Source organism: Camelus bactrianus, chromosome 8, assembly GCF_048773025.1.
Source record: "Camelus bactrianus isolate YW-2024 breed Bactrian camel chromosome 8, ASM4877302v1, whole genome shotgun sequence".
NCBI classification, from domain to species: domain Eukaryota; kingdom Metazoa; phylum Chordata; class Mammalia; order Artiodactyla; family Camelidae; genus Camelus; species Camelus bactrianus.
The window spans coordinates 2,829,545-2,857,516 of NC_133546.1; the positions used below are offsets into that span (position 1 = coordinate 2,829,545).

The 27,972-nt window shown below is 47.5% G+C and overlaps 1 protein-coding gene and 1 long non-coding RNA gene across 2 annotated transcripts in view; one reads left to right on the forward strand and one right to left on the reverse strand.

Moving 5' to 3' along the window:
• Positions 1 to 27,972, forward strand: part of PDE10A (phosphodiesterase 10A) — a 536,527-nt gene that overhangs the window by 18,978 nt on the left and 489,577 nt on the right. The window lies entirely within an intron of this gene.
• Positions 18,211 to 27,243, reverse strand: LOC123615508 (uncharacterized). Its single transcript, XR_006723131.2, has 3 exons — positions 25,396 to 27,243; positions 19,608 to 19,665; positions 18,211 to 19,214 (listed from the first exon to the last, which is right to left on the reverse strand). It is a non-coding gene; the product is annotated as an uncharacterized LOC123615508 (long non-coding RNA).

The window sequence follows — 27,972 nt, forward strand, 5'->3', positions numbered from 1 at the left end:
CTGCCCGTCTCCAGCCTCGCCTCCGGTCTCTAGTGAATCGTTTTCTTCTTCGTCAAAAGTGGACACTGGGTGTAGAACTTTTTATCAAATGACTTTCTGGCTCCTACAGATATAATCATACGATTTTCACTTTTGATCTATTGATTGTTTTCAAAACATTTTAAAGTTCCTGGTTCACAAGGAAGCTCTTGGTTAGATCCGACTGAGCTTTCCCGTGTCACTTGGTCAGGGTAGGGGACCTAAAGAACGACACGGACCTGAGTACATTTCCCTCCTTGTTTCCTCCTCGCTCTCTCTCCCTTCCTCCCTCTCTGTCATGACAGCTCACCGTGGTTAACGTCTTAGAGTTGCATGCCTGATTCTGCTTCTCCTTGACTGAAAAATAGGCAGGGTCTCTGGCCCATCTTCTAGAAATGCATTTGGGTAGGGGACTCCTGTTGTGCTGGGCCGTACAGAGCCGTTTTGGCGTGTTAGTAAGGCTTTCTGCTCATGCTTCGTCAGTGTGAGTGACCCCACCCCACACAGGCCGGTAGGTTTGGATCCAGGTGCTTTATAAAATACAACAATGGCCATGCATTTGTTTTGTGTATAGCTAGCTGATTTGGGTGCAGGTACACTACACGCTGTAAAACCCCTCACTGGCAGCGGGCTTCCCGATGAGTCATCTTCGATCGCGCGCTTCTCTGACGGTTTCTCAGCGCCGTCACCCACTCTTCCTTCTCCATCGTTTCCAGCGGAGCAAGGACACTGTCACAGATCAACGCACTTGACTTCAACCGTCTGGGCCACTTTCCTGTAATTTTTGGATGATTGTCAGTGTGTTTCACCCACATTGTCTCCTCATCTTGGGTATCTCTGAATGCTCTAGAGGCGAAGTGTCTGCACCAGGATTCCTGTGTGTACATTTAATGCTCACATCCACATTCTGTGAGTCTGTGGGGAAAACAGCTGCCTGCCTATTCACCCACTTAATAAAACGTGGGCTACAAATGCATACACACAGACTGTGGACGGGGGAAGCCACACCTGGGCAGTCATTGGGCCATCTCCCAGGCAAAGGTGGCGCCCAGGTCCCAGAATTAAAGGAAGATCATCTGGGAAAATGCCCCAGATGTTTCTTCCTTCTGCCCTTTGTCTCCTGTGCAGATGTCATTTCTTAATTTAAATCACCCTTTCCCTCATGTTTGTTTTTAAGATGCTTTTCATTGTTTAGGAAAGAAGAGTCATGGATTTCAGAATTTATGGCAGCAAAATAATTTCTTCCTCTTTCTCTGCGTCCAGATTCCTTTTCCCTCCCATCTTGCAGCTGCAAAACAGCCATCGGAGCAAGATTCAAAGTCCAGAGCATGTCTGAGCATCAGTCAGGCCCCTCGGTGGACAGTGAGCACTTTATCACCCCAACCCGGCCCGTGGGCTCATTTAGCTCTGGAAACTCCGGAGCCCGGTCTCCATCTCTCCTCTGAGGGCTGCAGAAGACCTCATGGTGAACATTCCGTGCCCGGCCCACACTGCCCGTCTCCCTCTTCTCTCTCCTCCTCCTCCCGTTTAGTCTTTCTCGTGCGTTTATTTTATATTTTATTTTCTTTTGCTTTGCAGTGTGCATTTCTGTAAGCATAAATTTTGGGCATAAAATCACGAGAGCAGGAGTAGTCACAGTGACACCGGTGAGTACACTGTCATGTGGTCCACAGCACACCCCTTTATCTAATTCCTGCAGCTCACGCCCGGGACCATACTTGCATTTTACCTTCCTCCCTTCCCATGGCCACGATGCCTTGCAAAATCGCACCAGAGACTTAATAAATGTCTGTTAAGTTGTGAAGAGTTGTTTCTGAGTCCGTGGGGTGAAGCAGTGGACTTCCTGCTGTCTGACAGCAGAATAGTGGATGGAGTAACTTACAGTGAAAAAGAATATGAAAACGAATATATGCATGTTCCTGTGTGACTGAAGCATTATGCTGTACACCAGAAACTGACGCAACATTGTAAACTGGCTCCACTTCGTAAAAAATAGGATGTCAGATCACTTGGAAGATAAAGACCCATCTCTGTAATTCTCTGGTCTGGGGGACTCAGATGTGCATGCAGGTGTTTGACGATGTTTTTGACAACTGTGACTCCCCTAAGTGCTTGTAGCAGGTGGTGTGAAGCAGGGCTGGTGATGGGTAACAGACGACACAGGTCACTGAAAGTTCTGTGTGGTTAGGGCCAAACCCCCAGGACTCAGGAACCACCGCCACGTCCTCTCCCATGGTCCGTCCTAATCTGCTTAGCCAGCTGCCTTGGCCTTCTGCTGACCACTGTCTTCTGACGGAGCCCAGCCGCACACTGGGCTGTGGACAGCATCCCAAAGTCAGCATGTATTGCCAGATTAGGGTCTAAGGTCAAACTCAGGCTGGCCTGGGCCCAGACACTTTTCTGCAGAGACACACACAGTGTAGCTGAGAGCACCCCCCTGTGAGCACCAGCATTAAGTCCAGCAGTGCTGGGCAGAAGTGCCATGTCCTAGGGTGTCACACCCAGAGGAAGGTTAGCATCTGGACCAGAAAGCACCCCCATCCCCTCTGGACAGAGCTGGGGGTTCTGCCTGCAGAGGGCTTCAGCCCCGCATCACTGTGCGCAATACCCTGCTGCGTCTGTACCTGCGTTTATAAGCCAGATTCAGGCGAAGCACGATTTATTTTGTGTGAGCTCAGGTCAGCTTCTCCTGCCGAACTCTGCCCCAACGCACAGCCACACCCTTCACATGTCTCCCACTAAAATCCTGGGCCTGCCCTCCTCTTGAGAGCTGTGTCAGTCACGCCTCTGTGTCATCTCTCTCCTCTGAACACCAGCATCTTCCCCGTGCCGGGTCCTGGCTCAGTCCCTTATCGTTTCACTCTGAAGGCTGGTTTCCTTCCTTCCAGCTTCGGGCCACAGGCCCCACACCACTACCTCTGCCGTTCTACTAGAGAGCTTTCTAAAACAAAACACGCCCGTTCTCTGCCAGTGGCTGCTCTCCAGGGCTCTTCATTTGCTCCCTCACCCACACCCCCTCGGGCCCAAGCACGCACGCGCTTCCTGTCCCTGGGCCCTGGCTGCCAGGCCACGCTCCCCTGCTCCCCGGCCTGCTGGCTTCTCTCCTTCAGTGACCGCGGTGGCATCCTCTCCTTTCTGAGCTTCTCAAGCAGAGATCTCCACCCCTCTCGCTGCCAGTCACTGCTGCGCCCGATCCATTCTCTCATGACTGCACCAGTCGATCTGTGTGCAAAACAAAGTCTTTGTTTATGGAATATTCCAGCTGTTATTCTGTTCACACATCTGCCGGGTAATTCCTTGTTTACGGGGTGGTCCCCTTCAAGCCTGGGCACTGCTTGGTGATAGGGGCTCATCAAGTCATACCGAGTGTGCGTCCCTGGCTCGGGCAGCAGCCTGCACGCGGTCAGGGCTCTGTCTGTTTTCCATCATGACGGGGGAGTGTGGACCACAGCTAGACTGGTGGGAAGCTCCACTAAAGGCACTCAAGTGGAACTGGCTGGAGATTTTTAAAAATTATGAATATTTCAGATGTATTATGCCTACGTTTTCTCTCTGCCTCTGAAAAAGGAAAGTGGTGCACTGATAATGATACCAAAAGAATAAGAAAAAAGTGGCGAGGGGCGAGAGAGGCTTGGTCCCATGAGAAAAGGACAAAGGAGCTAAGGTATGGGTTCCTTGTTTCCCTGGATGTTACGTCCCTCCTCCCTGAAGGGAGGAGGTGGCCGTGTACTGTCCGAGGCCTCCCCCAGGTCGGGGGGCTCTGATTCTCAGTGCAGCCGGCTAGAGCTACTCTGGGAAGACTCAGACAGATTGCTCGTTGTCGCTGCAGGTTTGATCATGAGGAGGTGGGTTACATCTGTAGGGAGGGTTTATAGATAAAATGAAAAAACTTCTTGGCAATACCAGAGCCACATAATGAGATAGCTTTGCCTGTAGATTCCAGACAAAGAGATCACCGCCTTGGGTCGCTGGGGTTTTCCGCTGCTGGGAAACCAAGGGACTGCAGGGTGGCTGACGCCGTGGCTGTCCCTGCCCCGCCTTCCTTCCAACCTGATGACCTGCTGGGACCCAGGGGTTGTGGGTCCAGAGCTCAAGGACCAGCACCTGCCTTTAAAGTGCAGGCCGTGAGGCACCTGCAGGGCCCTGGCAGAGAGAGCCCAGAGGGAAGGTGGCCGGTGGAAGAGGCGGTTTTCTGTGGTCCAGGTGGTCAAGGACGGGATGTCTGGACTGGGTGAAGAGGGGCAGGGGGAGTGACCACATTTGGAAAATGGGGAAGGGGCATCTCAGCCGAGAAGGAAGTGTGGAGGCAGAAAAGCAGGACGGAGGTGCCCGCTGGCTGAGACCACGGGTCTGGCCTTGTCGATGGGCCCACCATTGACCCTCCCTGGGCCTCTTTCTTTTTTGGTAAAACCATTTGTCCATTTTCATGCTGGACACTTTCAATAAAACTTTCACCACAGTCCCTGGGATTGGCTTTATCCTCCCGTGTTAGATGAGGGAATCATGACCCAGAGATGTTAAATCTCTGACAGGTCACACAGCAAAGAGGAAGGGAAGCTGGGCTTTGAACCTGGAGCCATTTGGTTTCAGCTATTTTGTACAGTCGACTCGTCCTCAGTGACAATGAAGAAGGTGCTACACACCAGTCCGGCACACGTGCTGACGAGAGGTCGGCGCACTTTTCCAATGTAAGGTGTTAGTAATGAGACAGATTTATTTTACAGCCAGAGGTTTTGAGCTGCCCTGTGTTAGAATTAAGAATGCTTTTGCTCTTGTGTGTGTGTATATATATTAACACGTACACAAGTGTGTGTGTGTAAAAGCGAGAGACAAGGAGGCGGAGGGAGGAAACTAACACAAGGCTTGGTTAATTACACGAGAACTTCCATTTTAAAGGGTGGAAAGGTTGGCTGTATTCATACCAACACCTGAAACATTTCTGTCCCTGGCACATTGCTGTATTTCTAGATCGAGTAGCTAGAATAGTAATTACAGCTTAGTTGTGTGTGTGCGCGCACGTGCGTGCGCGTGCACACGTGCTTGTTTTCTGTTTTGACTCACAAAATATCAGGGTCAACATACAGAACAGCATAAGCAGTGGGGCATGGTGGACAGCGAGTTCACTGGTCAGAAACGTGCCTCTGGTGAGTGGGCAAAGGCTTGGCCAGAAGCACGTGGATTTTAATCACCAGGGAGCACGATCATGGTCTTGATACTCAGTGACTAGAGCATCTGGTTAGTCATACAAATAACAATGAAGACGGTTGATCTTTGGCCTCGACTGGCTGGCGTAGGACCAGATGCGCCAGCACCCACGGCCCCTCTGGGAGCCCGACTTCTGACTGCTGTCTTCCAGACACCTGGTGCACCCTGTGTGGCCGACATCCTGGAGCAGGTGATCAGAGTCGGGAAAACAAACTTGGCCCTCACCACCTTGTCCTTAGAGCCCGATGGAAAACATTTCTCCATGATTGTGTCAGACTGTTCATTCCCACCTGAATTCTAGGTCTCAGCAAAGCTGAATGTAGCCAACTGATGAGGGTTGATTCAGTGGTGGGCGTCCACGTTCCCGCAGGAGGATGTGTGACCAGGTGGGAATGTGGCCCGGATGACAGGGAGCCCTTCTGCTCAGGGCACTGGCCTTCCCACCTACTCTGGTCACTGGGTCCAAGAAGACACCTGCTCTCCCATGGTGTGGCTCCTAATATCTTTTATCATGGGTAAAATGTCCGGCCCCAAGGATGCACCAATTCCTGGTCAGTTTCTTCGTGCTGGTTGCCGTTGGCAGAGGTGGCCTTGCCCCGTGGACAGGCTCTGGGGGCAAATGAACTGGGTTCGAACGTCCAGTGCATCACGTCCAGCTACGAAACCTCGGGCAACATCAGCTCTGAGCCTTGGTTTCTTCACATGTCCATATCTCCAGTGCCACTGTGGGGAGGATCCTGGAGCCCGGGGCTGTTGTCAGGATTTGCAGTCACACGTGTGAAGTGCCTCAGGCAGGGCTTGGCAGCAGCCATCAAGCTACATAAAGTGACAACAGCCTTCCTCCCTGGGGGCACAGGAGTGGGCTCTGTCTTGTCTTCCAGGACCGCTGTGTCCCCTTCTTCCTTCACTGCCAGGGCTCCACCTGTCCCCTGCACACACCTCCACCTCCCCAGCAACCTGGGGCCGCTGGTGGGTCCTTCTCTCTCACATCTTCATTTTCTCCCCGTCTCCTGACTCCCTCTCCTCTGGGTGTAAATCTGCTTCCTTGCTGGTTTCTTCTAAACATCTCCCCTGGCTTTCTAGACATTCCCCACCTGCCCCTCTCATGACAGCCAGCTTCTTTGTCCTTCATGTTCCGAAACTGAGTGATGCCATGTCTTGGTGTGGGCTCGGCGTTTGATGGTGTGTGGGCTTCTGTGGAAGACGACCCTCGGACTCTCCCAGCTCCGGGCGGTGTCTGCTACTTGTTCGATGCTGGGTCTCTCTTCTTTCTCCTCCTAGAACTCCTCGTGGTCCTCCTCGCCCCTCACTAGTGTGCTTTTTGCAAACTCTGGGCCATGATCTGGGTAAATTACTTTGCAATCCTTTTCACCTCCTTAATTTGGACTTTGTATGCTGTTTGGTCTTCATAATATTTTTTCATTTGGAGAATTCTATTTTTCTTTTCTATGTCTTCATTGCTCCTTGTTTCTTTCACCTGTCCCTGTTTTATTACCCCCTTTAGTGGTTTTGGAGGTACAGCTGCTTGCTCTCTAAGGAGCCTATTCATACGTACAGAGCGGCCCCATTTTAATGTTGGATTGTGCTCCGTCCTGCGTGTTGAGCTGGTCGCCTCCCTTCCATCCCAAGGGCTGGGCGTCCTTGCTCGATTGCTCCTTGCTTTTGCATGTGCAGGCTGCCCTCCGGGGAGCGGGGTAGGGTGGCCGGCGCAGTGACCTGGCTGGCATGTGCCCTCACCGATTTCAACCACTGAGCTGCCTCAGAGGAAATCCTGGCGGCTGAACTCTCAGGGCCACTGCTTCTGGGGGTCCCCTCGGTTGTCCATCCCCAGGCCTGGCCTCTCAGCTAGGAGACCGGCACCTGCAGGAGCCACGAGTAGAAGGGGCAGGCAGGTGCAGAGAGCGGCCTGGGCTGGCCCAGTTCCCCTTCCCTCCCACAGCTGTCATTTCCCTCTGCACCGTCTTTTCTCCAAAAAATAGAGGGTCTGGGTGGAATATTACCCAGGGAGTCAATTTTCTAGGCTGATTGCCACAAATCATCCAAAGACAGCCGATCTCTCTGTGTGAACGCAAAAACCAGATGTAAATTACCGTGTTTCTTTGGTTTGATCCACGGAGAACAGTGTGTGATATTTTTCATAGGGAAGACACTGGAAAAGCAGCTCACTACACTCCTATGGCAAAATACTGGAATTTTTCTTCTACCTTCACCAAACCATTAGAAACAGGGAAAAGCCCACAACTTTGAAATGCCCTCCCACCCCCACCCCATCCTCCCTCCCCCCCGGCCCCATTCTCCCTCCCCACGACCCCATTCTCCCCTCCGACCCCAATCCTCCCTCCCCCCTGACCCCACTCTCCCTCCCCCTGACCCCACTCCGCCCAGCTCCAGCGAACACAGTTTCTTGCTGGCCAATACAGAAACCACCGGTGGGAGGAACATTTTTTAAGAATGTCCTCACCTTGGCTTCCCGCTCTACTGAGCGTATCATAAACCTTTCACCCTGTCATGTACGGGCGATGCTTGCCGAGACCAGCCAGAGGCAGAGGTGTGGAGCCTGAAACACTGTCCTGTGTTCAGGAGACTGAAAAAAAGAATAAAATAATGCCATTTGTAGCAACATGAATAGACCTGGAGATCGTCATACTAAGTGAAGTAAGTCAGAAAGAGAAAGAAAAATACCATATGATATCACTCATGTGTGGAATATAAAGAAAAGAAAAGAAAAGAAAAAAGAGGACACTAACGAGCTCATCTACAAAACAGAAACAGACTCGCAGACATAGTAAACAAACTAATGTTTACTGGGGGAAAAGGGGTGGGAAGAGATAAATTTGGGAGCTTGAGATTTGCAAATGTTAACCACTATATGTAAAAATAGATAAAAAAACAAATTTTTTTGGTATAGCACAGGGAGCTATATTCGATATCTTGTAATAACCCTTAATGAAAAAGAATATGAAAACAAATATATGTATGTATATGCGTGACTGGGACATTGTGCTGCACACCAGAAATTGACATGTTGTAACTGACTGTACTTCAATTAAAAAAAAAAAATTAGTACTGATTGACAGAGGGAACACCTGAAAAATGTTAGTTTTAATTGTTAGTAAGAATATATGTTCCTTGAGTGAGTCCTTCAGGCAGTTCTTCGGGTCAAGGTGTTAAGGGTAAACCCCAGCACACCCCTGACGTCCTGCTGAGTGCATCCTGCCCTCTGAACACCTTCTGCACTTCCAGCTGCTCTGGCAAATGCTCCCTCCGTGGAAGGCAGGGCTGGGCAGCTGTTGCATTTGCTCCTGGCCCCACTCCGTGGATGGCTGTGACTTACTCATCAACCTCCGGCTGGTTGTCCTTCCATCAAAGGCTCCAGGTGGGTGGAGGTTGAATCATGACGCATTCAGTTCATCTCTCTTTAGGAAAAGATACATTTGAAAATGCACCACCGTTTCTCTATGGCAGAACCTTAAGACCCCGCCCACCCTTTGATTCTGTGACATGCTTGAATTCTGAACCACGGCAGACATGCCTTCTCACGGGCTCAATGAACATAGAAAGATGTAAAGAGAAAATCCTGTAATTCATGGCTTCCTTGTAAGAACAGTTATGTTTTTAAAATCGAGTGACAACCACAGGACGAGGTGGAATCTGGTGAACTGGGCCCAAGTTTAAATAGAAAGATTTAAAATATTCCTCACATTGGATGAAGGGTCAATGTCTTTGCCCACAGAAGCCAGAAGGACCCTACAACTGACTATCATAGGACTTGCAATTCTGAACGTGCTGAATTTCCACAGGGACCGCCCTTCTTGTGCAACTTTCATCAGTCTTGTCAGTTTCTAGAAACACTAGTAAAATTTGGAGCTGGGTAGAACCACTTCAAATAATTAAATGGCAAGAAACCAGAGTCAAGTCACATAAACAGGAATTTTAGAAAAGGACTAAGCGAAATGGAGAGAAACTGCCAGGGGTATCAAGTCCTTCTCTTGAACTCTTGAAAAAAATGTGGAGAAACAACAGCAATTGAGATATTTCTTATGGTAATGCAGTGTCTCTCCTGCCAGACTCCAGATTTGCTTGTATATCTGTCATGTGCTTACCCGAGCTGGGGAGAGATGGCTGAAAATAAGAGGCTACTATTATGAAATAATTTAATAATTTTGCAGCATTATTTTATTTTGTTTTTAAATATCTAATAGTATCAGACATTTTAAAGTTGGAAAACTCCACAACAATTTTTCCAATCTCTCTACCTATCTTCTGTTCAGTTTATGAATATGACCACTTTATAGATGTGACGGTTGAGGACCAAAAGATTAAGGAACATGTTCAGAAGCTGTAAGAAGAGAGAATGAACATCATGCACTTTTCTCTGTAGCTGCAGAAATTTTCACGTGAGTGAGAGTGTGAGTCGTCACCTGTCAGCATGCAGCTGCAGGACTGGCAGCTTTTCCACTTTTATTTCTTTCAGTCCCTTGTTTATACTCATTATTATTTTACCAGGATATAAAGTCTTTAAATTCTCTGGTCTTGTGTAGTTTTTTTTTCCCTTGTCAGTACTTTTAAAAGCACATCTATACTAAGAAATTTGTACTCACATTTAACATTTAATATGCTTTAATATGTGTCTCATGTGAGAACTTTCTAATGTGGGTTAATGTCTAGTTCTCTATGCTTTGTGCATTGAAATGTTGGGATTTTATGAGAAGAACAGACTCCAAGCAGAGGGAACAGCATGGGCCAAGGCTCAGAGGCAGGACATGTGGCCAGGCTGGGAGTGGCGAGATGGAGGACACACTGTGGAGGATGCTGGACGTCAGGCTAAGGCATCAGGGCTGTATGCAGCGGCAGTGGGGAGGCAGCAAAGATGTGTGAGCACGTAAGGGGCCAATCTGCCCTGCGTCTCAAGAAGGCTCAGCTGGAAGTACTGGGAGAAATGAATTGAATATGGGGAGACTGGCAGAGGGGGAGAATTCTGGGGTTATCACAAAGACTTAAGTCAGAGAAGCCTAAATCAAGGCAATGCAAGTGGAAGAGAAGTGGGGAATGCCACGAAAATGGACTTTTTGCCCCTTCTGCATGCTCTCTGCTTCCACCCCTATATTCAGAGCCAGACCTGCATCGCCAGGAGGTGGGGAAACCGGGGTCTGGTACCCCCGACACGACTAGGGAAACAGGAGGCTGCCGGGCTCGTGCTGTGCATGTACTGCTGAGCAGTGATGGAAACCAGGACTGTGCCGGCAGCCAGGAGATGTCACTTTTGGAACATCTTAGCAGCTCTTTCCAACCAGGTCTCCCCATGAGCAGCAGGGAGATCTTGGGGGTTGTCAGGTGCTTAGAACGAGCCCCCCTGGAGCAACTGCTGCTGTTGTTGCTGTCAATTTCAGGCAAAGGCAAAACCTGCGAGTTTAGCCAATCCGACGGCCATCCGCAGCGCCTCCCCCACAGAACTGTGGGGAGCCAAGTGCTTGCCTGGAGCTGCTCTTGAGTCCTGAGGTGGCCGCGGGCACTGCCTGGCCAGGGAAACCCAAGCCAAGGAAGCCCACGTAGGGGCTTCGGGGAAACCTTGTGCTTCCTAGTAAGGGGGGTGCCAGCTCTGCCCCTTCCTGCCCACCTGGCATTTTTTTTTTAATTGAAGTATAGTCAGTTACAAGGTGCCAATTTCCGGTGTAAGCCAACGTCCCAGTCATGCATATACATACCGCCTGGCCTGAATGCTGCCACCCACCTGGCAACTGTGAGTGGACGAGGACAGAGGTGGCAGAGATGGAGTCAACGCTGATGGCAGGAGGAACGGTGGGGAGACCCTGGGTCTGGGGGCCACAGCTGCAGGTGCCCCTCTGCATTTGTCACCTCAGAGAAACAAAGCCCTGTTTTCAGGCTCTGTGAGCTGGATTTCTGTTCTGACCCGATGCACTGGGGCTTCTGTCCTCCTTCCTCAGAGCCGAGGTCTTCCTAACAGGTAGATGTTCAGCCCTGAGTATCTAGGATCGAATCCAGCATCCCTGTGGCAGTGGATGTCCTAGCAAATGTGCTTCGTTGTCACATTACCCCTGCTTCATCTCCAGGTTTGGTAACACGATCTTAATAACCTCAGTCATCACCATAGTCATCATGTCCAAAGTGGCGTCTGCTGTCATACTTTTATTTTTAAAAATTTAACTTCCTAATTTCCTTCTCTTCATATAAAAACCCACACAAGGATATTTATAGCAGTTTTACTCATGGTGGCCCCAAACGTTACAGAAGCAACCAGGATATGCTTTAATAGGAGATTGTATAAATAAACTGTGGTTTATCCAGGCAAAGCAGCACTAAAAATAAATGAGCCATCAAGTCAGAAAAGACATGGAGGAAACTTAAATGCGTGTGACTAAGTGAAAGAAGGCAGTCTGAAAGGCCACGTTCTGTCTGGTATCAGCCACACGACACTGTGGAAGCGGCAAAACCGTGGAGTCAGCACTGAGGTCAGAGGTGGCCAGGGGTTAAGAGCGAGGGAGGGATGGACAGAAGGACGCAGGATTTTTAGGGCAGTAAAGCTACTCTGTATGATACTGTAGGGCTGGATACGTGACAGACGTGTTTGGCAGAACCCGTGGAATATACGCAGTCAAGGCTGATGTGAACCGTGGAGCTCAGTTAACACGTGTGAGCGCTGGTTCGTCAGTTGTGACAAATGTCTCGCATCAATGCTGTGCTAGTGACAGAAGACCTGAGGGCAGGGCAGGAGGGGATGTTTGGGAACTCTCTGTACTTTCTGCTCAATTTTCTGTAAACCCTAAAACTGCTTAAAAAAAGTGTCTTAATTTTTTAAAAGTTTTAAAAAGCAGCTAACAAGGAAATAAATTTCCTTCTCTTACCCTTTGAAGGAGTAAGGATTTTAGAAATTAATACAGTCATTGAATATTGTAAGGGACAAGTAGGTACTGCTATTAAGTAAATGGTTTAACAGCCCTTCTCTAAGAACGGAGAGAATAAAAGCCCAAGTCACAGAGCAAGCCGTGGAGCCAAGCCTAACACATGGAGTTTCATTAGAAGTTTCAATTCTCAATCCCCAGTGCCTCCAGTAAAAATGAACAAACCTAATTACCTCTCCCTGCCCCCCCAAAAAATCAAAAACAGAACAACACAAAACAAAAAGGAAAGTTTCAATTAACCCAAAAAGGGTAACTCAGCAACACGTTTGGAAAAGCAGGCTTTCCGCTTCCGGGCCCCCGCGCCTCAGCTGCCGATCGCCGCGGGGCTGGGGCTGCCGTTCACCGCTGAGCGCACGGCGGCGACGCTGCCCGGCCGGCTCGCAGTCGGGAGAGGCTGGAAGAGCCACAACTCTTGGTTAGGAATGCGCTGTGGCCACTTTCTGCTCTTACAAAAACAAAAAGTGGCTCAGGAAACACACATAAAAGGTTTACTTAGCGAAGTGAATGGAGCCAAGTGGGAAGCGCACGTGCCCGCGCCGGGGGGCCCGGGGAGGCGGCTCCAGGCCGAGCGGGAGGGGCGCGCGGTCCTGCTCTCCCACGGTTCTTAGGCTTCTGCTGACTTTTCCCTATTTCTATAAGAAGACAGAATGGAAACCTAAGGCGAACATGCCTGCGGGTTTTTTTTTATGACAGCAGTATTGCAGAAGCACCCCAATAGAGTTTTCAGGTGAGGCTGCAAGTGTGCGCAGAACTGAGGCGCTGGCTGCTTTTCCAGCGTTTTCCGCACGTGCTAGAGAACAGAGCCAGTCCGTGTCATAAGCTTATTACCATGATTCGAACATTACATGCTGGCAAAATCTCCTCATGACTCGGGGAACCCAGTTTCACCAGAAGCTGTGGAGTTAGGCTCAGTGAGAGATCCAGAGATCAAAGTTGTGGGGTCAGGACACACACAGAGGGAAAACCGAAAGCGGTGGAGAACAGTCCACAGCGGAGGCAGAGGTGGCCACGTGGTGAGGCAGTGCGGTGTAGGGGCTCGGAGGGGTGCTCCGGCACCAGGACCCCGACTTCAGATCCTGGCTGGGGAAATCATTTAATTTCTCTGTGCTTCATTGCTTCACGTGAGAAATTGAGGCTACCGGTCCTTGCTTCAGAAAGTAACTGGGAAAATGGAAAAATACATATTTCAAGGTATTTAAAACATTGCCTGGAGTATCAATTTGTTGACAAATGTTAACTATTTGTTATAAATTATCAAAGCAAGTGTGCTATAAAACGCCAACGGAGGAGTCTTGACTGCTAGCTGGAGCAGTGCCTGGCCCTTTGTAGGTCTGCAATGAAAGTTTGTTGAATGAATAAATGGACCGAGCGTCCTTTATTAAAGGAAAGTGAAGTCACCACTTGCATGGAGAAGGCGTGCCGTGACCTGGATTTGGAAGATTCAGTGGTACAGAGAGGGGAATTGAGGGTTAAATCGGAAGGAACAGCAGGCAGAAGACATGCTGACGGGTGGCGATCAGACCCTGTAAAGGGGAGGAGGAGTGTTGGGAGGAGCCTTAACGCCCTCCTAGAAGACACTGTCGGTTCAGAAATGGAGTCAGTGTAGCTGCATTTGTTCTGCTGCTTTTGGTCCAATGTGTTACTTTACAGAGCCGGTGAGTCTAGTGTGATTTCGTGTCGGCTCAGAAGTGGTTCTTCAGATCCTTCCCCAGCCAGTGGGACTCCATTGGACAGTGAGTGTTGCTTGTGTCCATCTTGAGAAAGGCCTCTGGGGCTTTGGCTCATCCCATAAACTGACCTTTAGAGCTTGAAAGTACTACAATGTTATGACACATTAGAGCCAAGATTAATCCACATTTTACATCATTTGAACCTAAGTGAGAGAATAAAGTGCAAAGTAATCAGTAACTTTCCAAAGAGGACACAAATATTTTATTAAATCCGGATAAGACACCAGCTCTCCCAACTTGTTCTCCAGTTTTACATTATTTCATTGAATTCCTGCCATCGGTTTCATTTACCATTGTAGTCTGTTTCACGTCAGGGGATTCAAGTAGGTCAGGCTGTGAAATCATCCTTCAATATGGATTTCCCTTTTCCCAGTGCTTTGGACTTCCAAGGTTTCGCTGGAGATGGGTAGAGTTTAAACTTGTTCCCACGGCCCACTGGTCCCCAGTTCCAGGTTGGGTGCTTTCTTCCTGACTCAGAGGACCCCTTCCTGCTCTCCAGATGTACCTGCTCCTCCTAGGTGCTGGGAGTCTCCTGTGAATGCCCACCTGCAGAAAGAGCTCTGTGTGCCACAGAAGGTTCTAGGAAGGAAGAACCCCCCCTTCGGGAAGGCCTCTTATGAACCGGAGCTCCTGCTCTTTCCAGGGCGCTGACAAACACAAAGCAGGTAGATGGTGCTCCCACCTGAGACAGAGCTGGAAGCAAGCACGCCCGACTCTCATCCTCTCGACAGAAATGCTACGACAGACTGCAGAAGCGCTCAGTGCGCAAACTGAAAATGGTAAACGAGACCATAAACCACGTTGCTGTTAGTGAATTACGTTGGCTTAAAAACTGACTACTGTCAAACTACGTATGCCTGTTAAAACATTTAGCAAAGATTGTACTTTTGTGTGTGTAGGGATCTGACTCAGATCATAGAGCATATATTAATTTCTGGAAATTTAAAATATATAAAATAAATTGACCACATTTTCCAAGTCAGCCTAACTTCACTTTTTAAGAACAATAATATAGCAACAATCAGGAGTCCAATTTAACAAGGATAAAGGAAAAACATGAGATTAGACTAATTCGATTCATGGAAAATTATAATTTTTTAAAAAAGAAATCTCTTGCACCAACAATCTTGTTCTTCCTCCTATTTTAGCCCTTATTATTATAATATAATTACATAATGTTTTATATATTTTTTCCCCTAGGTCATTTTTTTAACTTCCTATCAACAACAAAAACAGCCAGAATCATGTTGGAACTCCACAGATAACTACAAAAAATAACATTTTATGACATTTAACTTTCTAAGCATTCCTATAGGGTCATTTTGGTAAAAATACGTTTTATCAATTTTCTTAAGGACTGTTCATCATACTTGGATATTCAGATCACTGCGTGTGAGGACCCCGCCCCATCCTCGCCCTTGGTTCTCTCTTCCTTTGTCTGGTCTGACCTTCAGCTCTTCCTCTGTCCATGGGACATATGATCAGGGCACATCTCTCACATGACTCTCATAGGCTTCCTGAACTCTTCCAGCCCTTGAAAAAGTTGCACTTTCGTTTTACAATCACTTGATACTGAATTTTGTCTTAATGTGTTCATTGGCCAAAGTAGCAAAGACTGATGATCAGAGGTCCTGATGAGCTGGTCTGGGACACTCGTTCCTGTTCAGTGGGGGAGGTTTGAGTGGGGACTCAATTCCTTAGGGAAAATGCTTTACAATGACTTTTGTTTCCCTAAACCTTATAACTAGGGGACCAGATACTGAATTCTCAAAACATTTCCCCTGAAATGAATTTGAAAGGAATAAATGTCAGCTTGGTGACGTCAGCAGTAAATGAGTTAATGTCATTATGCTGGGGGAGAGTTGAGCCCAAGATCTTTTTCCTGGCTTAAAGGGGCCGTAATCTACGTAGAGCCCTAAGGAGTCCTTTCCCCCTTTTCCCAGGACAGGCTGGGGTGGGATGGGGCTTGGGGTCAGTGCATTTGAGCCTGAGACCAGGAGTTTCATTTCTCTTTCCATGTACTGATTCCTTTATACTTTCTCTCTGCACTGAGTCCTTTTCTGTCTGTGGAAATGCCTACTGGACCAGGGCATATCAAACATCGCTGTGTCCAAGAGTCAGCTAGAGACTGTTAAACGCAGGGTCTGATTCAGCTGGTTCGGGTGGGCCTGGGATTCTGGATTTCCAACTAGCGCCCCCTGGTGCGGCAGGTCCTGGTCTGTGCTTCACACCTGCAGGAGCAACACTGTAGAGCGCACCTCTTCTTCCTGCTCTTGGGCATCACCTGTCCAACTAACGTGTGGCCAGGCCCACGGTCCTCAGACGTGCGCCTGCATCAGAATCACCTGGAGGGTTTGTGAAACACTGACTGCTACCCTCCCCCAAGTTTCTACCTATCATCCCATTTTATTTTCACACAATACTTCAAGCAAAATACAATTATCCCCATTCTACAGATGAAAAAGCTTGAGGCTAGGAGAGGTTCAATGATCTGCACATGGTCCTACAGCTCATGAGCTGGAGGGTGTGGAGCGTGGGTGTAAACCCTAATTGAAATGACTCAATACCAAATAGGGGAGAGTAAAGGGGACACTGAGGCGGGGGGCCCAGAGCTCCACAGTGGAAGGGGTGCAGCTCGTGTTCCAGAGAAGGGCTGGCAGGAGAGTCTCCTAAATCTGACAGGAGGTTTAACACCAGTGGGGCAGGTGGGACTCATCGTCCTGGTGAAGTGAGCGCACGTGCGATTCACGTGTTTCTGCCACAGTCACCTGGATTCTCAGGGATGAAACACTGTGAGCAGACTGAAATTCACCTTATGCTCAAGCGTTCCCTAATGTATCAGTCATGCTGGGACAAATCCTCATCATCTCAACAAGCATCGTCATTTCAGCAGAACCGGCTGCATTTACACCGTTGAAACTGTCAAATCCTTTAAGTCAGGGACCCCACCTCCCCTCCCCACAGAGCACCTGTTAAATACTTACCAGCACACTGCTGAGTGTAAAACACTGAAGGTGGTGATTGACATATGCCAAGTGCCTAGTAAATGGTCAGAATTAATGCACTTTTCCCAGGTGGGAGTCAAGTGGAAGTCACAAAACTAGAAGTAGACAAGGCAAGGCAGATGCCCAGAGCTGGAGCCACATGGCCAGCACAGGTGAGCAGATGTGTGGGGCCCCGCTGCAGACAGACAGGGGAACAGTAACTTCCAAAACACATCCAACTTCTACCATCCCCTGCCGGTGCAAAGAGCTACTGAAGATAATGTGTCACAAATTCTTAGTAACTTTTGTAATTATTTTCAAGGTGGAAACAAAACAGGGAATGATAATAAGCTCCAGTGAGACTTTAATCATTTTGTGAAGGTACTTTTTTTTAAATCATAATTTGGCCTTTTTAACTCTTCTACCAACTCCCAGTGCATATAGGGTTTTACTACACATGCTTGTTGGCAAGCCTACATGGGACACTTCATAAAGGAGGCAGTAGCAGACATCGTTGAGCAAACTTTTTATGAGGAAAACCAACATGGGTGTGTTTTTAAGGTGCTTGCCATCCACATGAGGAGTAAAATCTAACTCATAATCATCGTGAAAGCAGCCTGGTAAGATAAAGGCCACAAGGATGCAGAAGAAAGCAAAGGCCATGAGAGTCAGAAGAGACCCCTCTGCCTGGAGTCTCCGAGAAGGCATCACATATGATGTGGTGTTTGAGTCTGGTCCTGAGGAAGAAGCGAAATTGCAGGTGGGAGACAGACCCCCCTGCCCCCCGTGGAAGAGCAGCAAAGCATGCAGCTTCTCGAAGGACTGGAATGAGTTTGGTTTGGGCAGAGATTTCATAAAGCAGTATCTCTGCACCTCCTGCAAGACCTTAATGGCTGTGCAGATGGGGAGATTTCTGTTGGTTTCAGACTGACTTGTGTCAGTTTCCTTATTACAGGTTTACTATCAGTGAATTATTAATAGCTCTCATTCCAAATGATCATCATCTCATTTAATCCTTACAACAACCCTATGATGTAGGTACTATTACTACCCTTCTTTCATATGAGGAAACAGAGGCAGGAAGAGCTCAGTAACTTGCCTGCAATCGCACGGCTTCTGAGTTTCAGATCTGGGTGCAAATCCCCATCTGGGCTCCTAACCTTCTCACTCCGCTGCCTCCCCTGCTATGATCTGCACCAAGGTCATACTGGAACGTGCCTGCAGTTGGCCCCGAAGCTGATGGTGGATGTTTCTTGAAAAGACACTCTGAAGATGAAACAATTTAAGTTCTATCTGTTTTTCATAGAAAAGAAGGGCTATTATTGCATCAAAACTTGGAGAAAATTACCTTTATTCCTGTATTTCATAAACGACAAGAGTTACTGAATCGTACATGTCATTAGTTCATTCCCAATAACTAATCACATTTCACTTCATTCAAGACCTTTGAAAAAGTGGAGGCTAATGGGCTAATGGGCGGAACGGTTCGGAGCTCTAGGGAGAACCCACAGGGAGGCACAGGCTAGAGAGGGTCCTCAAGAAAGAGAATCAGGGTTGGGGAGGAGTGCTCTGTGGGGTGTGTCTGCAGAAAGTGATGAAGTGAGTCCTGACACTGCTCCCTGAAACCTGCCAGCGCTGTGAGTGAGGACCGGGGTGCAAGCAGCCGAGCACCAGGCCACGCACCTGCAGACGCGTCGCCGTGGAGAGCCACACCAGGGCCTCGCGTGAACTGCCCAAGAGCAGACGTGTAAGAGGCGGGGCTGTTGTTTCCTGTTGGCTCCATCTTCCTCTCTGAAACGGACTTGGTTGATTTTCCCTGATTATACTTTATCCTTGGCCTGGTCGTAGGCAAGTCACTGCCAGTACGGCTGTGCTCCCTGGATCAGTTTCCACTGCATGTGTTTCAATACAATCTTCCTTTTTCCACACTGATTCCAGCCAACCCTGTCCGCAAAGACTCAGTCTAATAAAAATTTGAGTCTAGGCGCTACAGACTGGAAACATACTAAAGACGCTACAACATATTGCTGAAAGGGCCTTTATTCTGAGTGTGAAGGAGACACCTGGTAAATCCTCTTGAATAATAAAGCAGCTGGAGCCCATATGCTCAGCTTTGGCGTTCTCCAACATAAAGGTTGGCTGTTGGCATGGTGCGGTTGACCAGTTGGCTCCATGGCACAGACGTGGGATTGTTGAGAGCTGAGAATTCTATGACCTTCTTGTTCCCGGGGCCTCAATCCCAGGGCCCAAGAACTTGGAGTGGGTGGTAATTGGAGTAATCGAAGTATTTAGCGGCTAAGAATGCTTCCATTGTTGGAGCCGATTTTGTGTGATTCTCCATGGAGGTCTTACGGCTCCTGTGGGTAGTAAAGCAGATTTTGGAGTCTGGCAGACTCAGGTTACAAGTCCAGTCCTGTGGGTTCTGAGTTATGGCAATTTCAGCAAGTGACAACCTCCAGGAGGACCATTTCTCACCTAGCCTCCTTCTGAAGGTTATTATGAGGACAATGCAATACATGTAGTATTTCAAACATTATCTATACAAAGTATAGATACAGCTTATTTTATAGGAATAAAAATACCAGAAGAAAACAAATAATACAAAATAAAACAATTCATCTTCTTCTAAAAAACTGCATATAGAAATTTATTGTATGTACTTACACAGATACTTTTATAAATGCAAAAATGTGGGATCTCACGGTGCTGTTTGTTGATTTATAGATATAAATATAGACACATATACTTACGCGTATGCAGGTATCCTTCACTATGTGAAATCCCATTATCTGAACTCAAGAGGAGGATCTGGAGAGAAAGGGATGTTTGTATTTAGTATACATAGCTTTTATGTTACACATATTTTTTATATCTTGGCTCAAGCTACAGGGCTTGCTAGCAATCTCACTATGTCAGCCAGTATGTGCTAATTCTTCATCCTGGCTGCATAATATTCTGTGGTGTAGATGTACTATATTTTACTCTTTTTTCTATCAATGGGCATTTACTTTGTTTCCAGTTTTCTGAGGCTGCAAACAAAGCTGTGATAAATATTCTTGTGTATACATCCAAGATTTTACTTCTCCAAATAAAATTTCATTTCCAATCTCAAAACAGAATTTTATTTCTCATTTTATCCAGTCTGCCCTTCCACACACAGGCAGCTCAGTTAACCTGGTTATTCATGGTAAGTGTTGTTGTGGTGGTCACACCCTGAATATTTCTGGACGTCTTTGTATCTGTTTCTTGAGTACAGGCTTACAAAGGATTCAGAGATGAGTGTTTTGTGAAACATCAAGGCTCCCTCCCTGCAGAGAGCCCAGTCGGTTCTCTGGGACCTGGAATTGTAGCCAAGGGATGAGCGTTCCAATGTCTGGTTGAGCACTAGGGATCGGGGTGCCCTCACCTCAAACTCTTCCAAGCTTAGTAACATGTTAGCCTAAAGTCCGCTTTCTGGCATTGTTTTATTAAAAGACATACTGCATTTCAATTAAATACGTAAAGTATATACAGATTAGCCATTTTAATGAAAACAGCAAGAGATATGAGCCAATGTCCACTTTGAGTCAAGGGCTTAATATTCCTACAGTTTATTCAGAGGCGCCCAAAACTGCCAATAAATCCTATCCTAGAGCTTTATGAAACAGTGTTACCTTTTGATGACATAGCTGCTCTGGTCGTGTCATCAGGCTGTCCTGACTTCCGGCTGGCCTCGTCTGAGTGTTTTACCTTGACTTACTGATACGTTCACAGCTGTGCTTCGAGAATGCCAAAGCTCTCTGCTCAGTTTGCAAATGTTCTTGACTTGGTGGGGAGGGGAGAATGTACTAAACTTAGACTTTTGATATTTATAGGGCAATTTTTGACTTCTGAAATCTTTATGGAGAGACGAAAAGGGGGAGAGACTGACTTATGGGGTCTGTGCAGACGTCTGAATCTTTAAACATTTATCATCTGACTTCATACAGCGAGAGCTGGTTTATAGGGTCCTGGATTTAAGACTTGACAGGTAAGAATCTCTGAAATTGTCAAGACTATATCTATTAGCATTTAGTAAGAGGCCAGTTTGGCTTAGAGCAAGCAAATCCTTGGTTACATCCTGTTTCCACAACTTGGGTAACTTCTTAAAATTGTGATTTGTTGCTCTTGACAAGAAGATTCGTGTAACTGACAGCAGCTCATTCTCAGCTGGTCTTTATCTGCTTGCCAAAAATGACTGCTCACTATTCTTTCATTGAATAATCACTGTTGACTCTCTGTCCATTCAACAAATATTTATTGAGTCCAGTTATGTGCTGGGCACTGTAACAATGTCCGGCCATGTACTGTGCCCTCTTTTCCAATAAATATGTCTTTCATAAGTTGTAAAAAATATTATTCACAGACATAGAAAAGAAGGGGTCTATTAAGGACAGACTGTTCTTTTAAAATACGTCAGTTGACTTTGGGTGTGGTATGAGAATGAAGTCCAGTGCAAAGTTGTTTCAAGAGAATGTGAAAATCTCACCATTTGAGTAACTCGGGAAGAAAATTATCCTGTAAATTAACAGAAGCTAAACAGAAGATGAATAGAGACACTTAAATCTGCACGTTAACTTACGTCTTCTTGTAAAATGGCAACAACAACAAAAAAGACAAAAGTCTTATTAAAGCAGGAGTAGCTGCCACCCGGCCTTTCCACACTGAGGGAAGACAAGGGGCAGGGGGCTGGGGGCTGGGGGCTATGCTGTTCTTGAGCCTCCTGGGGGGTTCTGAGACCTCAGGGGTGCTCACAGGTCCCCAGCAGGGCTGCCCCCTACAGGGCGGAAGAAGCGGTGTCGGTCGCCCCTCACAGGAGAGCTTCGTCCTGGTGTAAGTAAGCGGCCTTCGGAAATGTACGCAAACGGCCCCCCATCAACACAGCCTATTGTGGCCCCGAGCAAACCATCTCTCAGGTCATGGCGGGGGTCTCGCGCCCCCGCCGTTCCCGCCTCAGGCCCCGCGGGAAGGGACTGAAGGAACACACCTCAGAAGAGTAGGGATGCACAGCACTGTTGGGCTGAAAAGAGAGGCTACTGGGGACGAGGGAGGTCCCTCGTCAGACCCTTGCTCATCGGGCTCTACCCCTTCTCCATCGCCATTGGCTGCTTTTCCTGTTTGCCCACCCAAATGGTCGAATCTCGCTCCTACGGGAGCATTTAAGAGGCTCGTTTTTCCTGGGTCGCATCTTTCTCTCTCCTTTCTTCCACAGCCAAGAGTCTCCTCATCTCCAATTATTTGCATTTGCTCCCTCCCAGCCCCACGGTGCTGGACACAGCCCACAGCAAAGACTCTGGTGCCACATCTGGTTGTCTAACAGGTGTGAGTGGTGCTGGTCCTCATGACCATCTCTCCTTCCTTCTCAGAAATCTCTTGTGGATTACTCGACATCACCTGTTCTCTTCCTCCTTCTCCAAATTCATTCATATTTCTGCCCGTCTCTTTAATGACGGTGACTACCAGGGCCCTTTACCATCTGCTATCTCTTACTCTCCATTTTCTCCCTGATTTGTCATATCTGTTCTTCTGGATATGCTTTAGTTAATCTCGATTCTGTATCCTCAGCTCAAACTCCACCGGTTTCACCTGAATATGCCAAAGGCTCAGCCCAAAAGAATTGTTCAAAACCAGATGTGTTCCCTCTGCTTCCCAGTTCCTCCTCATCTCCACTCCCTGGTCCATCTGCTTTTATTTTTTTTCCTCTTACATTAAATTTATTACCACCTTCCAATATTTATGAGCTGAAAACCTCAAATCCTTTCTGATTTCTTTCTCTCACTCATCACCCATATCCAAATGATCACCAGACCCCCTAGTTTCTGCCCTAGAAAGATCCCTCTCCTCAATTTCCACTGTCCCTGCCTTAGCTTATACCACAGTCACCTCCTGCCTGGGCTTCTTGCCAACAATCTCCTTCCTCTGAAGTCCATCTCCTCTCTGCTGTCAAAATAGTTCCAAAGTCAAACGTGAGCCTGTCTTTTCCCGGTTGGACCTGTCAGCAGCTGCCCACTGGCCGTCAGATAAAGTCGAACTCCTCCAAGTGCTCATGACACCCTTTGTCACCTGGCGCCACCTCTCTCTCAGAAATTTTCCCCTACATCCTTCATATGCACACAGACCTTCAGCACTTTGGTGTCTCTGGACATCTGCCCACACTTTTTCTTCCTTTGAAATCACTTCCTCCCATCCTTTCCCTGTTCCCTGTCTGTCTACCATCTTCTCATTCTTCGAGGAAGCAGCCCACATGTGGCCTCCGTCCTCTCGTGCTGGTGGCCAGCTTCTCATTTCCTGAGCAACCTTCTCCATATCTCAGGCCCTTTTCACCTGTCAGTTTACCCGTCTGCATCCACCGCTAGACAATGAGCTTCTTCAAGGAAAGAGTAACATCTTATCCATCTTTGTAGCTTCATGGAAGCAGTAGCTGATGCATGGGAATCTTTCTGAGTCCCAAATTTGCCACCTTCTTCCATGCTGTACCTTGGGGAAGCCACCTGGTTACATACTTTCCTCTTCAACGTGATGGAGAGACTCTACCTATCATCCACCTCATGGGGTTATGGGGCCCCAAAGTGTGAAAATGTTGCTCAAACTGAAGTTTTTACCCAAAGCATGATATTATTATTATTATTATTATTATTATTATTATTATTATTATTATTATTATTATTATTATTATTATTATTATTATAATATACCACTTTATTGGTTTTGGACTGAAAACTGTTGCCAGGCAAGCACGTTGCTGTAGCGAAGGGTGGGCTGGGGCGGAGTGCAAGTCCCGCACGGAAGTCCTGTGCTCCTAGGATCTGGCTAAGTGTAGGGTATGTTTCCTTGGTTTTTTGAAAGCCTTTGTTTCTGTGGTCACTTATTTATGGTCGTCAGAGATGCATACAACACAGCAAGGTACAACACATGCAGAATTAATTAGAAAAGTGAGGCAAAGGGGAAGAAAAGATTATTGAGAAAGACAGATCCAGAGTCATGTGGGTTTTTGTCATTTGTTGTGAAAATTAATGGTGTAGACAAGTTGGGGGAGGAAGCCATGATTTCAGGAAAAGTATGAAATTCAAACTCAAATGGGTGTTAAATCTTCACCGTTTTGGTGCAGCTCAAGATGCCCGAGCATGAAGGAGACAGTAATTATTCAGAAAGGCAAGAAAAACTGCCGACTGGAGCTTTGCTTACGTCCTAGAATTCACGTCCATAATTTCCCTGGTGCTGAGCTATACCTGTGTGATGTCCTGCGTGCACGAGCCGCTATCGAACTCCTGACCGTCCACCGCTCAGACTGGGAACGTCACCCGCGATCTCTCCCTGCGTGCTGACCTAGTCTAGAACGTCGGGTTGAATTTTTGTTGTGTACACGTTCTTCCTATATAAACACTCGCCTAAAAGTTTTGTAATGAAAGATCTGTGACATTTGGGTTGTAAAAACAGAGATGCACTCTGTTGATAATTCTTTAACCAGGGAGATGTTCCTTGGGTCCATGTCTTTAATGATTTATGTTTTAAAATGAAGTTCCAGGTCCCTGCCTCCCATGTGAGTTTGTATGAATGTACATAATAAATGGGTGGTGATATTTTAATTTGAATATTTTCAGGAACTAATATCAAAGGTCTGCTTGCTCTCAGTTCCTTTGCCCTCACATCTGGAATGCTGACACACAAAAAACTAAGATTCTGCGGTAATGCCCAAATTCATTATATAATGGACATGTGCTATGTGCTAGACATTAAGCTCAAAAAGATAAGTAGCATTTAGTTTCTGTCTTAAAGGAACTCACCGTCTGGTATGAAGCAGGCATATACATGTATAATTATTGCAGCATAAGAAACATTTTAATACACACATGTCAGCATATACAGGAACAGGGAGGAAGAAGCAACTAAGTTTCCATGATGGAATCAGGGAAGGCTTCATAAAAGAGGTGGCATTTCAAGGGAATTTTGAAGGGAGAGTGGGAACAGGAAGGGATTTCAGATGGAGAAATAACATGCAAAGTCACAGCTGGAGGCATCAAAGAAGAGTGGCTTGTCTGGTGACAGGCGGAGGTTAAGCACTGCTGGAATACAGAGGAAGTTTCTGCGAGAGGCAGAAATGAAACTGGCCTTTCTCTGTGTTCTGTAAAAGCCACAGTTTCTCTAAAGAAGCATTTAACACATTGTTGTGTAATTGCTGTTTACTTATCAGAATCCCCCATCATGCCCTTCAAAATACTCAGCTCAGTGCCTGGCACAAAGCAGATGCTCACAAACATTCGTTGAGTGACTAATGGAGGTTTAGCTGCGGTCAGATTACGAGGGCTGCTTCCTCTTTACTCCAGCTGTCCTGAACCTTTGTCTTCAGTGGGTTGATGTACCTGGGGAATTTCCAGCAAAGAGACAGGCCACGAGGCATCCTCTCACCAGATCTGATCACTGAACAAGCTCTGAGGTCATTATCTGGGCTGGGCTGCCTTTTCAGTGACCCGTACCAGCTTGACTGCTCACCTGCCCTTGTCGAGGCTGCACTGTACTCACCTGTGTCTCCGCTCACCTGCCACGTAAGGAGACTCGGATCTTTCTGTCTTCCACCCTACTGCCATTGATCAGAGCCCCGGGTCTCTGTAGCCTCCTGGCGTCGGCTCACCTGGACAGTCCTCCCTTTCCTTTCTCCCTCACTTCTGCTTCTCAACAGCCTCTAGAGCCCATTCCTTCTGTTCAGAGTTTCTGGACATGGGAGGAGGGCCCTCTGTACTGCACGATCCCACAGTTTCTGAAAAGAAGAGACGGCTGTTGGCAAAACGGTCTGTCGGCGAGTGGGATTTGTTTGTTTGTTTTTTGGAAACAGTAAAGCCTTTTATGATGATCTTTTCCGTATGGGAGATTCCTTTCCCCCCGGGGCCTCAGGACAAGGAATGAAAATATAAGCTGCAAGTCTTAAAGGTTGTGGGAGACTTCTATAAACACATGAGCCCCCCACCATGTTTCCCAGCTTGTTTTATGTTCACGTCTGCAAGTAACAGGCCCGGAGACTTCATGACAGATGATGTAATGCTTTCTCCCTGGTCCCCCTTTGGGGATAAGCGTAGTCGTGTACGCAGGTAAGCAAGCACAACCACCAGGGACAACTCATTTTCATCAGCACTGTACTCCTGTCCCTCTTCTCTTTCAATCAATATGCCTGAAACACCTACTGAATGCCAGTTACCAGTCCAGACAGAAGCAGTACGAACTCTTGTGAATGGACGATGAACACAGACAAATGAATAAACAAGATAACATCCAGTCGGCAACAGTGTGATGAAGGGACTATGCAAGGTGATAAACAGGGCCTGGGTCAGAGCTGCTGCACGGGGTCCTTAGCTCACGTGGTCAAGAAAGACCCCTAGGGGGTGACCTTTGAGCTAAGGCCTGAAGGAAAGAAGGAGGCGGCCAGTAGAAAGCTGGGGGAAGAGGGCATGAGCAAGTTATTTTGTAAAAGCAAGCCATGTCTTCAGGGTATGGGCTAGCCCCCCGGTACTGCTGGCACGGTGCCAGAGCGTGGGTCATGGCAGATGACGTCACTGAGCCCGCTGTGCCAGCCGCCTCGGCTTTAGGGAGGCTGCGGTGGCCCCGTGCGGCTCCTGCAGCACTGCGACTGGTGCCAGCCTCCGCGCAGGGTCAGGCTGAAACCGGCTCCCGATTCCGGGTTGTGGAGCCGTCCTGGTGAGCAGGTGAGCGGTGTGAGCCCTCCCACGACTCCCGCAGGGTCCTCCCAGAGGAGCAGAGGCTGAGAGCCCCACAGGTCACCCAGGGCTCCGCATTTTTCAGCTGTAATGTTCTGAAAGGAGGCTTTTTGAAAGCTAGGGCATCTGTTTCTTTCTGCCACTTGCTTCCATGGACTGCAGTCATTTTTATCAACAGTATTTGGATAAGAAGTGCTCAGCATGTACCTACTTTTTTTAATTTTATTTTTTATTGAAGTGTAGTTGACTTACAATGTTAGTTTCAGGTGTACAGCAAAGTGATTCAGTCATACATATACATACATACATACTTTTTTCTTTTCAGACTCTTTTCCATTATATATTATTACAAGAAATTGAATATAGTTCCCTGTGCTGTACAGTAGGTCCTTGTTGTTTATCTATTTTATATAGTAGTGTGTATCTGCTAATCCCAAACTCCTAATTTATCCCTCCCCTGTGTTTTACCCTTTGGTAACCATAGTTTGTTTTCTATGTCCATGAGTCTATTTTTGGTTTGTAAATAAAATTTCTATCATTATTTTTTTAGATTCCACATATAAGTGACATCATATGATATCTTTCTTTGGCTTACTTCACTTAATATGATCATCTCTAGGTCTGTCCACATTGCTGCAAATGACATTATTTTATTCTTTTTTATGGCTGAGTAATATTCCACTGTATATGTGTACCACAGCTTCTTTATCCAGTTATCTGTTGATGAAACATGTGCTTATTTGAATATTGATGAAAAGTAAATCTGGAGTCTCTTTTGAGAGAAAGAAAAGTGATTAAGGAAAAAAAAAATCTGACTTGTGAAGCCCAAGCAGCTCTGTGACACGTGCATTGAGGGGTGGAGACAGCACACTACTTATTAATCGCCTCTCCTTATTTCTCCTGTTTCCTCCTTTGATCCTGTTGGCTCCACCAATAGCCACCAACAACCTGTGCAGAAGGCAACAAGTTTGGGAAATGTTTCTTTCCTGAACATGTGGGGGCCCTGTACACACCCCCCTTGTCTCTCACTGATGGTCCCTGACTTCTTTTTCTGGGAAGGCCCCCTGCTGACATCCCTATGCAGCTCCCTGAGTGGAGAGGGCATGGATGCTCCTTCTTCAAGAAGTCTCTTGGCTTCCTGGAGGGCGCAGGAGGAGAGAACGCTGTTTCATGGAGCTGGCACCTCCCCGTTGGCCACCTTCGTGCCCAGAGTGAACGTGGTTTCCCAGACTTCGGAGCGCTGCTTCCTCCCACCTGTGCCTCGGCCCCTCTCCCCAGGCCCATGCTCCAGGACAGGGCGCCAGGTGTGTTAGAGCAGCCATTCCCGTGAGCAGGTCCCGGTCCTGGTGTGGGGACCGTGAGGTTACACGTATTGATCCAAATCTGGCAG